At 38.5% G+C, this 14952-nt stretch overlaps 1 protein-coding gene across 1 annotated transcript in view; it reads right to left on the bottom strand.

Annotated features, from left to right (window-relative positions):
* Positions 1–14692, bottom strand: part of NGF (nerve growth factor) — a 34273-nt gene extending 19581 nt beyond the window's left edge. The window contains exon 1 of the mRNA XM_054803447.1: positions 14556–14692. The gene's annotated coding sequence lies outside the window, so the exon portion shown is untranslated. The remainder of the gene's footprint in view (positions 1–14555) is intronic.
* Between the last annotated feature and the right edge of the window lie 260 nt (positions 14693–14952).

The raw sequence follows: 14952 nt of genomic DNA, 5'->3' as shown, positions 1-14952 counted from the left end.
CCTTCTAAATTCTTGTGACATTCAAGGATCAATAAGAATCTCATCTGTAGCTGATTCTGACAGATGTTAATCTTTCCCTTGGCTTTGCAGCCTGCTTAAAATAGTACTTGTTTCTTCATGTCAGGCCTCTGGCAAATGCTTACTGGAGTTAGGATTACAGTCTCCTATGAATCCCATTTTTACTGTCATTAACTTTCTAAACTGTTCCCCATAGCTGGCAACCTTTCCATGCTTGGAGACCTACTTAATGGGAAGCTGGGAGAGTGATGTTTTTTGTCTGTCTAGAATTATTGTGCCTTCGATTGAGATTTGTTTAAATTTGTCATTAAGTCCATTTACGTGGTAGGCATTTCATGACAGTGATCACATCCTTCGCTTGTACGCTGGCTGTGTATCTGTTGCGATTTACCTATTAATGAAAGGAAAAAAAAGCTCCATGTGTACCTGAGATTTTTACAAGTAGCTCTTTTTTTTTTTTTTCCTCCTCCTCTTCTCCTTCCATTAACATGGTTAATAAATTCAGCAAATTTTTGGATTGGAAATTAGAGACATGCCTCATCTGCATATTCTGTTGCTACGTTCTAGCTAAGGAGGTGGCTAGATTTATTTAGCAAAATACAGGTGCTCTGGTTTAAGTAGCTACTTGTCTAGATAGCAATTGGTACTGCTGTCAGAACCCATAAACCCTGAGTTTATGGTTGATTCCAAATTAGGGACAAATCTTGATCAGAAAAGCAAGAGGAGGGCAAACATTTCTCCCCCAAATGACAAGGACTTTATGGGCAGGGGTGACCAAAACTATGTGACTTACACCATGAGCTTGACAATGATCACTTTAGCAGTTGGGGAAGCCAAATACATGCTTCTTAATAAGAAAAAAAAAAGAAAGCTGATTAATCAGCTGAGTCATCCTACTCTACTTCACTGTTGGTATGAATGGCATTCCCTATGGATTGGCCTACACAGAGGGAAATGCCAAACCATCATCAAGACTGAGTGACTGAGTTCAATGAAAATGTTTCAAAATATCGCCCATGAGTTTTACATAAAATAAAAATTAGGGATGTTCTCAGTCAAGCAGTTAATTGCTTCCTCAAAACTTGTACTAGGACTTCCTCCAACTAGAAAGACTTTATTTCCATTTTATACGTTTACATTACGTAACACTGTAATGTACAGATTAACAGAGTGGAACGTGGCACCTGCCCTCTCTCACATTCTTCTTTCTGAACGATGCTGCAATGCTGCCTTGTTTCTGGGACAGATAATTTGCAGAGCCTTTAGGAATTAAAAAAAGTTTTTAGGAGCTTTTGGAAAGATAAATAATACCAACCTACCCAACCTCTTGCAGATATTATTACTAGCAGCAAAAATCATACCTGGAAGGGAAATGGGGTATTGTAGAGTTAAGTCAGTTTTTTCAGTTACTATTTTTAGAGAATTAATCCCCAAAGGATATTTCTATGTGTTTTGTTTCTTACATCTAGCAAAAAATATTTCAAATAGGAGCTGAAGACAGCTTATGTCAAATTTTTTGCAAGAGTTTGTCCAGTTGAAAATAACGGTGGTTGTTTAAATACTTGTCTGGTTCCTGACGTGCCCCAGCTTGTTTGCAATGATGAAAGATTTATCATCGGCACATCTGTAAATGAATCATCTTTTTTCCTGCACCCACATGGTTGCGCAATTTTACTGACTGCTTGCTTTGAATATTTGATATTTGTCATGTGAAGCTATTCCATCACATTTGTAATATTGGAAATTCTAAGCACACGTAACACCTTAATACGATGTCACAGTTAATGCATTCATAATAATTTTGTGACCCGATACAATATGACACAGGAGTCTTCTTTAATTACCAATCATATAAAGATAGAAGTTACAATACAGACATCTGGCTGCAAATCATGTACCTCGATTAAACATCTTCTCATCTGGCTGTACTATACTATGTAGCATGGACTGTGCAAAGCAGGTAGTAGAACCTTAGATATGAGCCATTATTACAAAGTAAGCAATTACTTTTCCTTCTCTTTTTTTAATTTTTTTTTTTTCCAGTGGATCAAGATGATAACTTTATCTCATGCTTATAAAGCTTCACTCAACACAAATGCTGGAAATGGAAGATTCTTCCTTTTCCTTTTTATGTTATGATTTATTGAATGATGGCGTTGCTGGGAGAAAAGTGAAATAAAGCTGAAGGAAATCAGAGAAGGAGGTTAGAGGGTTTTTGTCAGAGGTCGTCTCTGGAGTTCAGTTCTGTTTCCTCTGCTCTGTGCCTTACTATGAGTCCGTGCTGCATTGCTTCTAGAACAGATAATTTGGAGCTCCCCCATATGAGTGGGGAAGGTGGAAAGGGATATAAATTCTCATTCCCAATTCCCACTGGACCTTTTACTAACAAGCAAAACTTGTCACTAAGTCAGAGCTTATAATACTAACTTTCAGGTCTGGTTTTCTGTGCTGGGTAACGTAAAGCAAAAATTGTTTCTTTTTCTACCTTTATGTTCAGCCCTGCGAACGACAGAGGTTGGATGTCATAAAGCATCTAGGCACACGTACTCCACAGCTTCCGTACTGCACCTACAACTGGTGGTCAGCTGGGAACCTGCTGGTGATACACATGAGCTATCTGATACGGTTTTGGTCTTTGTTGTCTAGTCATTAGTCACACCAGAGGAAGCATAATAAAATGCACAATCCTTTCCCCACATAATTTTGACTCTAGTTTGTGTTTCAGTTTAGTCCGGATTACTCAGCAGCGCACGGGACAGAATGAGAACAACTGCCTGAACAGAATACCTACAAATATTTTCCCGTAGTTAAAACCAGAAATTGTATCCTTTATGAAATGTATGCACTCACACAGTAGGTGAAGTGCCAAGTGAACACGTTCACAAAGTCTTTGGCACTCTTCTGCAGGCAGGACAGCATACCACGTCTGAACTCTACACGTTATCTAGCTCTGCAAAAAGCATTAAGAAAAGTCTGATTTCAGATCTGTATTTCCATGTTTTGTTGAATTTGATTCTGAATTGGAAGGAAGGTAGTATGCATGAGCATATAGTGGAGAGAGACAAAAGATGACATTTGTAGTCAGATGAGATCTGTAGTATGAAAATCCTAAATGCTGTTGAAGAGTGGGACTCCAGAGATTGTTGTCATAATCATGGCATTAGCAATAGATTTTTCTTTGGTATTTGCCTATTTTTAGTACACTTAGGTATTTATTTTCATCAGATGATGAATACACGATAATTTTAGATTGTCTAACACAAGGAAAATAAGCTTGCTTTATTTTTTTTTAGTATTTAGCATATTTTGATTATATTTAGCGTATTTCCACTTTTCTGTGGGATTTTTTTGATGGATACAAGGTTCAAAGCAGATAATCAAGTTGTACACCTTACAAGATCATTTTCTGCCTGCTTAAAATCAAAACCAGAGGGAAGTTCTGATGATTAGGTATGTACCTAGTTTCTGTGCGCAATGGCAGAGTTTAAATATATGTCACTTGGAAACAAGCTTTTGCAAATTTGTTTTATTTCAAAGGTAGAGAAATGAACTTTAAATCTAGCCAACAATATTACATCAGTTTTTCTGTGGCATTGGAAATGTGTTATTTTCTTGGAAAGTATTTCCTTTCACTTTCAAGTGATGGCACGATCGTGGGTCAGGTGTTGAAGACTGAATTCAAATGACTTGAATTCTTTTAAAAATTTGAAATATTGAACAAAAATTATACAGTTCACTAAAGAGTTTTCTAATTCCTTTGCTTTCAGATAGAAAAGGAAGAGCAGAAGAAATGAGAAGGGAAGGGCCTCTCAAAACACACAGCGAAAAAAAAAGTGGTTTTTAGTAGAGTCCTTCACAACACTATTGTGTTTCACAAAGACGGTTTACGATGCAGGAATGCGCATCTAGGGAGAGCTCGTGGATCAAAGTCCCTCTAATGCATGTGATTCTGCATGCTTTGGCAAAGCCAGAAACTCACACTTTTGGCATATATAAAGTGTCCTGGAATGTGAGGCTGAGCAGTGAACCTTTGCACTCTTCTGTTTACAACATGCGCCTGAGAAAATGATGAGAGGAGGGTTTGGCAAGAATGACTGGGGAGGGAGGATTTGGATCGAGGCAGAACAAAAACAGAGACGTTGAACATTTATAGCATTGATAAGAAACACCAATAACAAGGAGAGGAATGGAAAGGATTCTTGACATGGAAAATAAAAGCATGCCTAGTTTCTGTGGCTTGATATTTCTGTAAGTAAAACATGAGCTACTACACAAGTGCAATGCATTACTGAGTGCAGAGTTTTTGGTTGCTGTGTAGACTTCAAACTGGGTTCGACAAAGAGCATCGCCTGGCTTTAGTGTGTTTTAATACGGAAATGATGCTTGTGAAATGACACTGTCTTGTGAACCCTTAAACCAATGACCCTTGAAGTTGTTGAGCGTCGATCACATCTGACAGAAGGCTAGAGGTTTTAAAGCTAATAGGTTTCTACGTAAAGATAATATGTTTCTACAAGTTTGATGAAAATGCGGGATAGGTAGAGGTCCTGACCAAAATAAAAGCTATGGTGTTAGAGGTCCATTTGATTAGAGAATTTATGCCAGAGCAGACATGTATATATATGTCCTAAAAGTTACTCAAACCTCACAGTTGCTTGCAAATTTAGTAGACACCAGAAACTCTGATCACAAAGGAGAACAAGGTTTCATTATTTCTGCTGCTTATTGTACTCCTTGTTTTAATACAGTGAAAGGACTGAAGTAAAAACATGAACCCAGAGGAACAGAGAAGGGCAGGCCCCGAGCTATTTAACATGTGTGACCTGCAGCAACAAATAATATTTTCAATTAATATAAAAAGTATAACAAACAAAGAGGAGGAAAAAAAATTTCATAGAGCATCGTGGAATGCTTGGTAAACTGAGCATAAGCAAACAACATGTGTTATGAAACAGCCAGTATGTGGTAGGAGTGTAGAGGAAAGTCATCCATAGATGAACAAAGAATACCAGCCTTATTTACAGGACTGGAGTCTTTATTATGGGAAGAAGTTAGTAGAAAACAACCTTGAATGAATTCATAATTGATTACATAATTGATTGAAAAATAAGTGGCTCCATGCTGTACCCACAGTAAAAAGAGTTAAAACAGGATAAAGAGGCAATTTTCTCTCTGTACTTAGTTATTTCTCTTGACACAGTTTGTGTACTTTTTCCTTCCAGGTAAGAAGTGCAGTTAGTACGATCAGTTTTGCTGAAGGAAATGAATAAAATTGCTAACACTGTGATCAGAAGACAGAATAACCAACTTGTTCCCCATTAAAGAGAACCCATTTAACGTACTATCGGTACGTAAGAATGACCATGCTGGCCCAGATGCAAAAAGGCTCTTCTTGTTGATCCTGACTCCGACAGAGGCAAATGGAAGATCCTTAAGGAAGTGTCTGAGAGGAACGTAAGCATATAGTGGTACTTTTCCAACCGCTCTCCTAACCTCCTGCAGTGTTTGGATGAGCATTTTTCTGTGGCAGAGGGGTTTTCTGTGTGTTTAAAATATTCAGTATATTTCCCTTCCATGTACCTGTCTAGCTATTCCTTGAATCCGTTTACATTTTTAGCAGCAAACTACCTTGTGATTAGGAGTTCTGCAGCTTAATTACATGGTCGGCAAAGAACCTGTCATCAGGTGGTTCTCTTTGATGCACTTAGCTTTTGTAGTGGAAGAGGCACCAAGCATCTGAGCCTTCTGAACCTGCCTATGATTTTAAGCCCCTTTGGACTTTTTTGCTTAAGTCCAAAAATACGGTGGTGTGGAGAGCTGAAGAGTTAGGCCTAGTCCCCAGTACAGCAGCCATATAGTGAGGAAAGAATCTAGCCTGTGAAAGGATATCTTTTTTTTATTGGTGATGGAAGCACTTAACCCAAACTCTTGGTCAAAGGCAGTATATGATAAAAAGGAAAAATACCAAAGCAGGTGACTGAGAACTGCAGACAGCTGGAAAGGAGAAGCAAAAAAGAAACCCCTAAAACAAAACAAAAACCCCAAACTGACTAATGAGAGAAAGAGTGGATGGCTTCTCATACGGAAAACCTTGTGGGTGTCAAAACAGTAATAGATACAGGCCATTATCACAAGGACATCATCCTCCATCAGTGGAGCCAATTTGAGTCTTACCTAGGAGACTGAATGTTACCCGTAATGCTGTTCCTTGGTTCTGAGCTCCTTAAAGAGCTGCTGCGTGGCTGTACTCTGCTCATCCCCAGAGTTCTGCACTGACATCTATCCAAGAAAATAATATTGTAGAAAGTTTGCTGCTTGTTAGTGACTACTCAATCCTAGTCTTCTAGTAAATGGTACATAGATCCGTCTTTGAGCAGGAAGCTGGACAGATGACCTCCTGAGGTCCCTTCTAATTTGATTTATTCTTTGATTCTACACTTCTCAATATTTGAAGGCCATCTTCCTCTCAAGGAACCCTGTATAACTGACTTGCTTAATTTGTTCTGTATACTGGGGTTTTTTTAACAAAATTTATTTATGTTTGTCACTCTGAAGTATTTTCCATGTTGAAAGTCTAACACAAAGCTTAGTCTTTTTCTAGATGTATGAAGATGGTAGCAATACTTAAAAGAAAAAAAGAAAGATGTAACTATGCATTTATTTTTCCTGCTACTTAAGAATTCGTAGGAGATCAGGAACAAACAGAAAAGTATACAAATGTGACATTTCCTGGTGATCAGCAATCTGAAAAAACTTGTCAAACATGATGCTGTAGGTGGTGTCCATAACTGTACTTGTGTTCATAAAGTGCTACCACACCAAAAAAAGACAGAAAGCCATGGAAAACTTCATATACCTTCTACATTATTAATTTTGGATGCAGAATTTCCTGTTCTTTTACCACTACAGAAGGAGCATGTATGTGTTGACTGCAAAAGACTCTTAATTCAGATGGAAAGCTGTAACGTTTGCAATGCAAAGCGTTTACCACTGTCAGTGGGCAAGGTAGACAATGGGGAGTACTCCCTTTATTCACGTGGAGCATGTGTGCAACATCATTCTCCAGCAAGGCGTCTGGTAGAGAATGGAAATGAAATAAGCCTATACTTGGGTTACTGAAGTTATAACCAAGCAAACCTATGGAAGCTTGATATATTAGTACAAAACAGAATAAAGTCAATGGTTTCTTGGGAATCCATTGCCTTTCTAGAGAATACAAAAAAGTCACTCAAATTTAATGAAATGTAGCTATAAAAGCAACAATCCCTATATCCACATACATATTTAGTTCAAAATAATTAATATGTTAATGTAATTCGGAACATTTAAATCCCCCTAAGATTATATTCATGTGCATTTGTCTCAGATTTTGAGCCCTTCACACTCATAGTGTACTTGATTCCTTGGGATCTACAGAGAGAAACAGCAGTAAAATTTGAATGGAGTATGAAACTCTACTAACTGTGAATTATTAGAAAGCATTTACTTTGGTTTTTTCCTAACTTACTAAAACTTTAGGAACAAATGGACACAAATTTAAATGCAGAAGTAGCAGGTACAGTTTGTTTCCTAGGCACTTCCAGAAATGCAAGCAGAAGCTGATATGGAATGCAATGTAAGTTAGCAAACTTCTCTTAGCAAGGGCCCTACAGAACACATTATTTGTGGGTATCTCCATTTTTAAATGCCCGATTTTTAGTTCCTGGGATTGAATTTCCAAAGCTGTTGCACTCCTAAACTCCATATTGATTTTCAGATGCTTCAGAACCTGCTAAGTGGGTTCTAAATAAGACACACAAATACACTGCAACTGGAAATTAGTAGTTACTTTTGGGAAAAAAAAAAAAAAAAAACAAAAACCTTTCCTTTGTAGATCATCCTGCCCTGAAGCAACTTGTCCTATGAAGTCACAAATCTCTGAGCAGCGGCTGCCTGCAGACACTGCAATGTAGCAGTACATCAATTGCAGTTAGAAAGTTTGCTTCTTACATCTAAATAAGAGGAAAAATTTGTACATTTTCAGAGATGGCTGTTTGATGCCCCCTTGGCCATTATTAATGAGGAAAAATGCCATTGTCAAACTGTTAATTTTCAGTGTGACATATGAAAGCACCAGAAAATTAAGAAAATGGACAGCCGCAGTGATAAAAGACATCCATACTTGCACAGCTTGACAAGTTATTTCTTGCCTACTGACCCCCCGCGGCTGACATGCCCTGCTGACCCTCCCTGAAGACCACAGTGGAATTCTTTTCACGATTAGTGAAAGTACGGTTCCTAAATAGGGCTGAATTGCTAGTTACGTTCATCAGAATTGTGAGTTGTTCTTGAAATGCGTTAACGCAATGAGGGATTGGTACGGCCGTGGTAATGCACGCGCCTTGAACACCTTGCTGGTCTGGGGCTGGTACGCAGAGCGTCTCAAAAGGATCGGGAAATAATGGGCAGGAAATGATGCATTTCGGAAAACGCGGGCTGTGTCATTCACCACAGGGCAAATCTCTTTGTGAACGAGCACAGGTCTTTTTTCATACCTGAGTCATCCAGCATATAAAGACTTCAAAACAAAACAAAAAGATATGTTTCCAAATAGAAAAACACATATTCTGTGAGCCAGAGCTGTTGAACATATCATAATCAAAGTAATATATAGCAATGAGGTGCTTGGCAAATTTCCATCACAAAAACTTCTGAAGAACTCTTTTTTTTTTTTTTTTTTTTTAAGAGCCTGGATCGCATATGGTTGCCTAAAGAACAAAATAAAGGCAATCAAAGTAAATCAGTGAACTGGACCACAAAAAAAAAAAATCTGTGTCACCTTTATACCTATACAGTACAGAGGGAAAAATATGGAACGATTAACAATAGGAAAAAAATCAAAATAGTAACTTTTAGACTAGCAAAGCCATACTTATCAAATAGAAGGTTGTCAAAGAAATAATCTGCTTCCCAGCGGTGCTTATACTGGGCTGATTTACTTATTGTAGGTCAGAACTGTCAGAAACGGTCTAATCTTTTGTTAGTTTTCTGAGCAGTTAACTGAGCTAACTCAATTTTTGTCGCCTGCTCTTTAACGCAGCAATATTTCTCACAAATATGGCAGTTCAAAATAAATGACCAACCCTGAGTGTAAGAAGCAGATTTATTTTATCGATTATTCATTCATTTCATTCATTTTCTTCCTGGAAGGAGCTTCGTATTTGCATAACATAAATGGTCATTATGATTTCGTCAATAATATGTAAACCAAGGCCCAAAACAAGGTCAAAGAAATTGTCTTACCTTCTGTTTGATTTTTTTCTGTCTTTGCGCTTGAATCTTTTTCTACTGACATCAATGGAAGTTTTGGTACGTAACAAGTCAATGGGAGCAGAGTCTGATCTTTTATTAGCACATTGTTATGGACCATATGGGAAAAGGAAATTTGATTTTGGAGCCAGGAACATAAATTAGGGAAAGATTTTTTTTGAATCAGCTTAATGGTCTGTGTTCAATGTTAAGTTTTAGAAAATCCCTGAACAAAAGAAGTCTTGAACTACATCGGTTGGTCTGGTTACTGCAGGTATGAGTTCTGACTGCGTTCAGAAAATATTTGTAGGGACTGTCAGACTGAGGGTAGACTGCGTTAGGGTTTGGGTGGTAAAGTCCAGGCCAGGCAATTCATCAGGATTTTTGCTATGCGTTGTCACCGTCTCAGTATTTCTTCCAGGGAATACCGCTATGAAATGTGGAAGCCACGTTCATGTTATAAAACTGATCCCAGCAACAGAGAACGTGAGTCTCATAGATCTTGATTTGGGTCATCTGATAGTGTCAACTACTATGCCAGAAAAATCTCAACGCATTGTTGTAAATGCAAGAGCCTAGGAAAAAAAGAAGAAAGGCTCTTTACTGGGAAATAAACATTGCCTCCAAGATAAGGAAAAGTCAGAGGTGTTTCATTAATTGAACAATGGCACAGGAAATTCGAATGGTGCTACAGAAGCCTGGCAGTAAAGCCATCAAGCATGTTATTTCAAACTACCTCATGCAGTCATTTTAATTTTGGATTTTGATAATATGCCAGAGAAGTCACGGTCATGTCTGTATGTATGTAGGGCCTGATTTCTACGTGCATACAGCAATTTTCATCTTAATAGCTGGATGCAGGCTCAAAATATTGAGCACTGCTTTGCATAGTTTCTCCGGCTGTACAGTAATGGTGTAATCTAAACGTCTTTCGCGTGCATCTCCATTAAATTTGATTTCATCCCTTCTCCTGTGTCCCCATAATTGTTTACAAGTGCCATGTGTTAATTGCCAGTACATTGTAACTCATTTGCAAGTACTTAATAATCTCGGAGAAGCAAAATTCGTGGGCGCAAAGTCCCACTTTTACACCCAGGAAGTTCTGTATAATTGTAGTGTTTCTTTATGCACGCTACAGGCTGAAAAACACATTTAACGCATCAACAGCAAGTCAGCTACACCTGGGGGTAGGTTAGCAAAGTCGGGTTGACATCTCATTTCGCCTTTGAACCTCGGAATATGCCGACGGTTCTTGGCGTTCAGGTTTCACTGTTTGCATTCTCTGGACTGTTGCATTTTGCAGGGTGATGCAGTTCTCAGCGTGAAAGGTATATTGTCATTGTAATTAGTGATGTCATATTTCCATGCTACTTTTTACTTAGATGTAAGAAAAATATTTTTAGCGAAAGCAGTTAGAAAAGATTTGAGTTCAATAATGAGTTTTAAAGAAGGTGTCAGCTCCACGGATAAACAGGCCATAAAGATAGGAGATAAAATTGTATTTTCCCATTTGCAGTATATTGCGGGGAATTTCACAAGATCAACTAGTTACGTACTTTTTATAGGCCTTTCTCCAGTATCTCAGACATAATCTATTTAGACATTGATTTGCCTGAATAGCTGTAAATCTCAGCATTCGCGTCGTTCTGTAGCGGAAACTTAGATGACCACATGCCTACACCTAATTCTTGAACAAAAATAAAACCAAAGAATGCTATCTTTACCTTTTCCTTTTGCCAGAATCACCATTCTTTCATCAGTGAGCTGGCAACCCATAGTATTCCACAGTCACCTTTTTTATTGCTAGGGTAGGTCAAGTATTTGACAGGCTGAAACACCGAGGAGAGGGTTGGGGTGTCTGTACTTGAACGGAAGTTCAACTGGGTCAGTGTTCTGTCTCCTGCAGTAGCTAATAATCTTTCGGGAGTGGTGTACCAATAGGGCAACCACATGGTGATCATCTCCTTGGTGTACTCTCCCACTCAGCAGTCGCTTTTAAATCACGGATTTCCTGAGCCACGGGTAGTGTCTTTGCTTTTAGTATGTCTGATTATTTTCTGGACCCCTGTGAACTACCATATCCTGTGGAAAAGAATTCCCGAGCTCAATTATGCATGGGGAGAGGAACCACCTTCTCTTGTTTGCCTTGAACTTGCCACCTGCTAGTTTTATTTCGCACTCCTCGATTTTTGAACTGGGAGGCAAGCCAACAGCCATTTCCTTTAAACATATTAAAGACAATTATGACGATAAATACCTTCATTATACCCCTCCTCAGCCATCTTTTTTCCAGCCTTAGAAATCGTAATCTATGTAGTTTCTTTAAATATGGAAATGTTCCAGGCCTTTCAGCATCCTGCACTTTTTCTTGTTTTACTTTATTTTTTTTCTGAGCTGTAAATGATGACCAGAACTACAAGCAATATTCAGGATGTGGGGACAACACAGGTTTGTACCGGGGGTCTGAGATTTTCTTTCCACCAACTAAGTTACATAGCTTCAGTATTGGTGGAACCGGGCAGATGAGAGTGCACATAACTCACATTAATAGATACTACAATCTCTTGGCAACAGTAAAAATGATCTTGCTTTGCTTGGCCACATAATTTTTGGTATAAATACACACACAAGCAAATATTTAATGAATTCAGCAGAGCTGTACAAAGGGCATTGTGTCAGGAGAACAAGCCATACGCATCCCATAGGACATCTATCCCAGAGCGGGAGACGCTTCTGTCCTAGAAATCCTCTTAAATACATCGGCCTTTGTGACCGGGCTCAAGTCAAATTCAGCTTAGGGAGAATTTCCTTCTCACTGGGAAAGAAATGCAGTTGTAGTAGCATCCTTACACGTGCCTTTCACTTTCTTTACCATGAGGCAAGTTTTGTGGGAAGAGGTGTTATCTTACATTTCTCTAATGTAATCTCCGTATCAGCTGATCTAGAAATGTTGTAGTTCACGGTTGCTTTCTGAATAATCCCTTAAAACTTCTTTCCATGAGTGGGCAGTTGCCAGCAGAGGTCATCGTTGCTGTAGCCGGTTTGAAAGGAGTTGAGTTTCACTAGCTTTTATTGGACTGGGATTTGAAGGATAGACAAATATTTCAAACCCCACCAATCCGGCATTGACTTTTGGTGTTAGAATATTGAATCTTTTGGAATGAAAGCATTAATTTTATTAACCCTTTATTTTTTATCAGCAGAGTTTGTTCTTAAAAGACAGACTAAAAACATGGCAGAATTGTGTTAGCTTCTTAAAATTACCAGTATTTTTTCCACGTCTTTAATTTAATTCAATTAATGCTAATTAATATGTATTAAATATTCTGTTAGTCCTAAAAGCATTTAGTAAAGAAACAGAAAACCAATTAATAGAATTTCCATTTAAAGGAACGTTTTTATATGGCCAAAGCCATGGAGCAATAGGGGAATTATGGGATTTACCCTATTGATTGAAATAGTCTAGTTTCGAAATGTGTTCCGTCTGATCCTTGTTCTAGGTATCCTGTTAAAGACAGACATTTTAGACTTGAAAATGCTAATCTGAATACATATTTCAGGTGTTTTTCTAATGCGATTTTTTAAATTAACGTCTTTCAGTGATTACATAGTCTGCCTAGTTATTCTGTGTAACAATCGTTTACTTAGCGAATGGGTTAGAACGATCCTTTGTGCTCATTGTAATTCTCCACTGGACTTAAATGAAGACATCTGAAAAGATAATTTAAGCTTTTGAGTGAGAAAATGGACACTGCTTAGTTAGGAGGATGAGAAAACGAAAGCCACAGTCACTTTCTTTACTACCTTATGGTGAGACTGACAGATCCTTTTAGGGTGAGTGGTTGGGATTGATCAAGATGTGAAATCACTATTACTCTACTGCACAGATTCGTCAGGATGGCTCCTCTCCAGACCTTGCTGAGATTTGTTAGAAAATGATTCGTGTCTATAATTGTTAATATATCTAAAAGCCAAATATTCCTTATCATACTCATGTGAACACTCAGGTTTATTTGGATCTTCATTCACTCTAATCTCTTTGTGAAAGCGTAGAAAATATTGTAACCTTCTGACTTTCAGACAAATGTCTGAAATGGTAGTTGTCAGGGCTATTTTAAAAAGCCTGTTTTCCATAAAATATCTGAAACAGCTCAGAAGTGCAGAGAGTATGAACATAGAGGCAAGTTAGCTTCCTCTGTGTCTTGCTGCAGATAATTGTCACGTTTTATTTTGGCTTAGCAAAAAAAGTGCCCAAAAAGACTTTATTGTGATACTCTAATGCATGAAAACACCCATAAATTATCTGTCTAACAGTTACAATGCAACTTGGAAGTTGTGACAACTTGGAAAAACCAGCCTGACAAGCACGCTCACTTTCGCTGTTTTTCTAAAACTTCTTGAGCATATAAGGAGAATTTAAAGTGAAGAAAGCAACTGAAGCACAAACACTTTTTGTTCTTGGCACAGAAATTCCTTCTGTCTCCCTGACCGGAGTCCCCATTTTTGTCTCTGACTAATGTATCAGATAAAACAGAGCTATCACCCAGTATAAATCAATAATCATTGTCACTAGCAGGCAGGCAGCAGGGAGTTTGTAAGCTTTTCCAAGTGGACATCCTAGAGGATACACAGTCTCTGGTGAACTACTGCTATGTCTATAGCTAAAAGGTTTCTGCCTTGAGGCAGTCATGCTTTGATTTACCAGAATTCCTATTTGTTTATATTAATAAAGAAAGAAAGGAGTTCTTTTTTAGAGCAGAATTATCATAGGGGGGAAAAAAAAGTGTTAAGTAAGCCTTAATATTCAGAACAAAGACAGTAAAGAATATTCATATAGGTGTAACTGCCGTACATTGCAAATTAAACTAAGTTCCCTTATACCTGGATAAAAATAATGAGAAGAATACTTACGTTTCTCTAAGATTAAGCTGTTCTTACTAAAGATGTTTTTCAAGCTTTAAGCTGAAACACAAATGCTTTATGAACACCTTCCAGATGTGCGTGCAGTTTAACCTGCATTAGTAGATGCAATTTTCAGTTTCACTAGACCATGCTTTTCTTGCAAACGCTATTTTTAAGCAGCCAGTGCTCCGTATTTCAAAGACATCTGATCTGTTCCTCCTCAAGAGAGCAAAAAGCACTCTACAGCAAAAACACATTGGCTAATTTTGAAGATACCAAACTTCCACAACTGGTGCAACAGCCGCGTTACTTGCTTTGTGAAAACCGACCGGTGCGGGGTCACTCACCTCAGAGCAGTATCACTGGACACCAGCGGTACAGGGAATCCGGAGGGTTGTCCAAGCTGTTTTGTAGTCTGTAGCACCCCTGTCCGTGGACACTTTCCCAAGCCAGAAGAGCCATTCACATTCCCTCTGCCTTTCCAGCCTCATTCACTGCTCTCAGGGCTCAGCTAGCTGCACTGACTCACAGAAATCCAGCTCCCTCTGGGTCCTAGTGCTGTAAACGTGTGGGAGCTGCACGGACTCGTAGGAATTCAGCCTTTGGCTTGGTGCCTAGTCCATGCAGTGATGCACAGATGTGCAGTGAAAGTTTCAAAGCATGCACTGGTTGTATGACTACGCGTACATAATACGGAGGGAAAAAACCTCCCAACTTCCTGGTTCCACTGTCAAGAACCAAAAG

This window comes from Grus americana, chromosome 25 (genome assembly GCF_028858705.1).
Source record: "Grus americana isolate bGruAme1 chromosome 25, bGruAme1.mat, whole genome shotgun sequence".
In the NCBI taxonomy this organism is placed as follows: Eukaryota; Metazoa; Chordata; class Aves; order Gruiformes; family Gruidae; genus Grus; species Grus americana.
The sequence above is the reverse complement of the archived record's forward strand: the minus strand, read 5'-3'. Positions and strand labels throughout refer to the sequence as shown.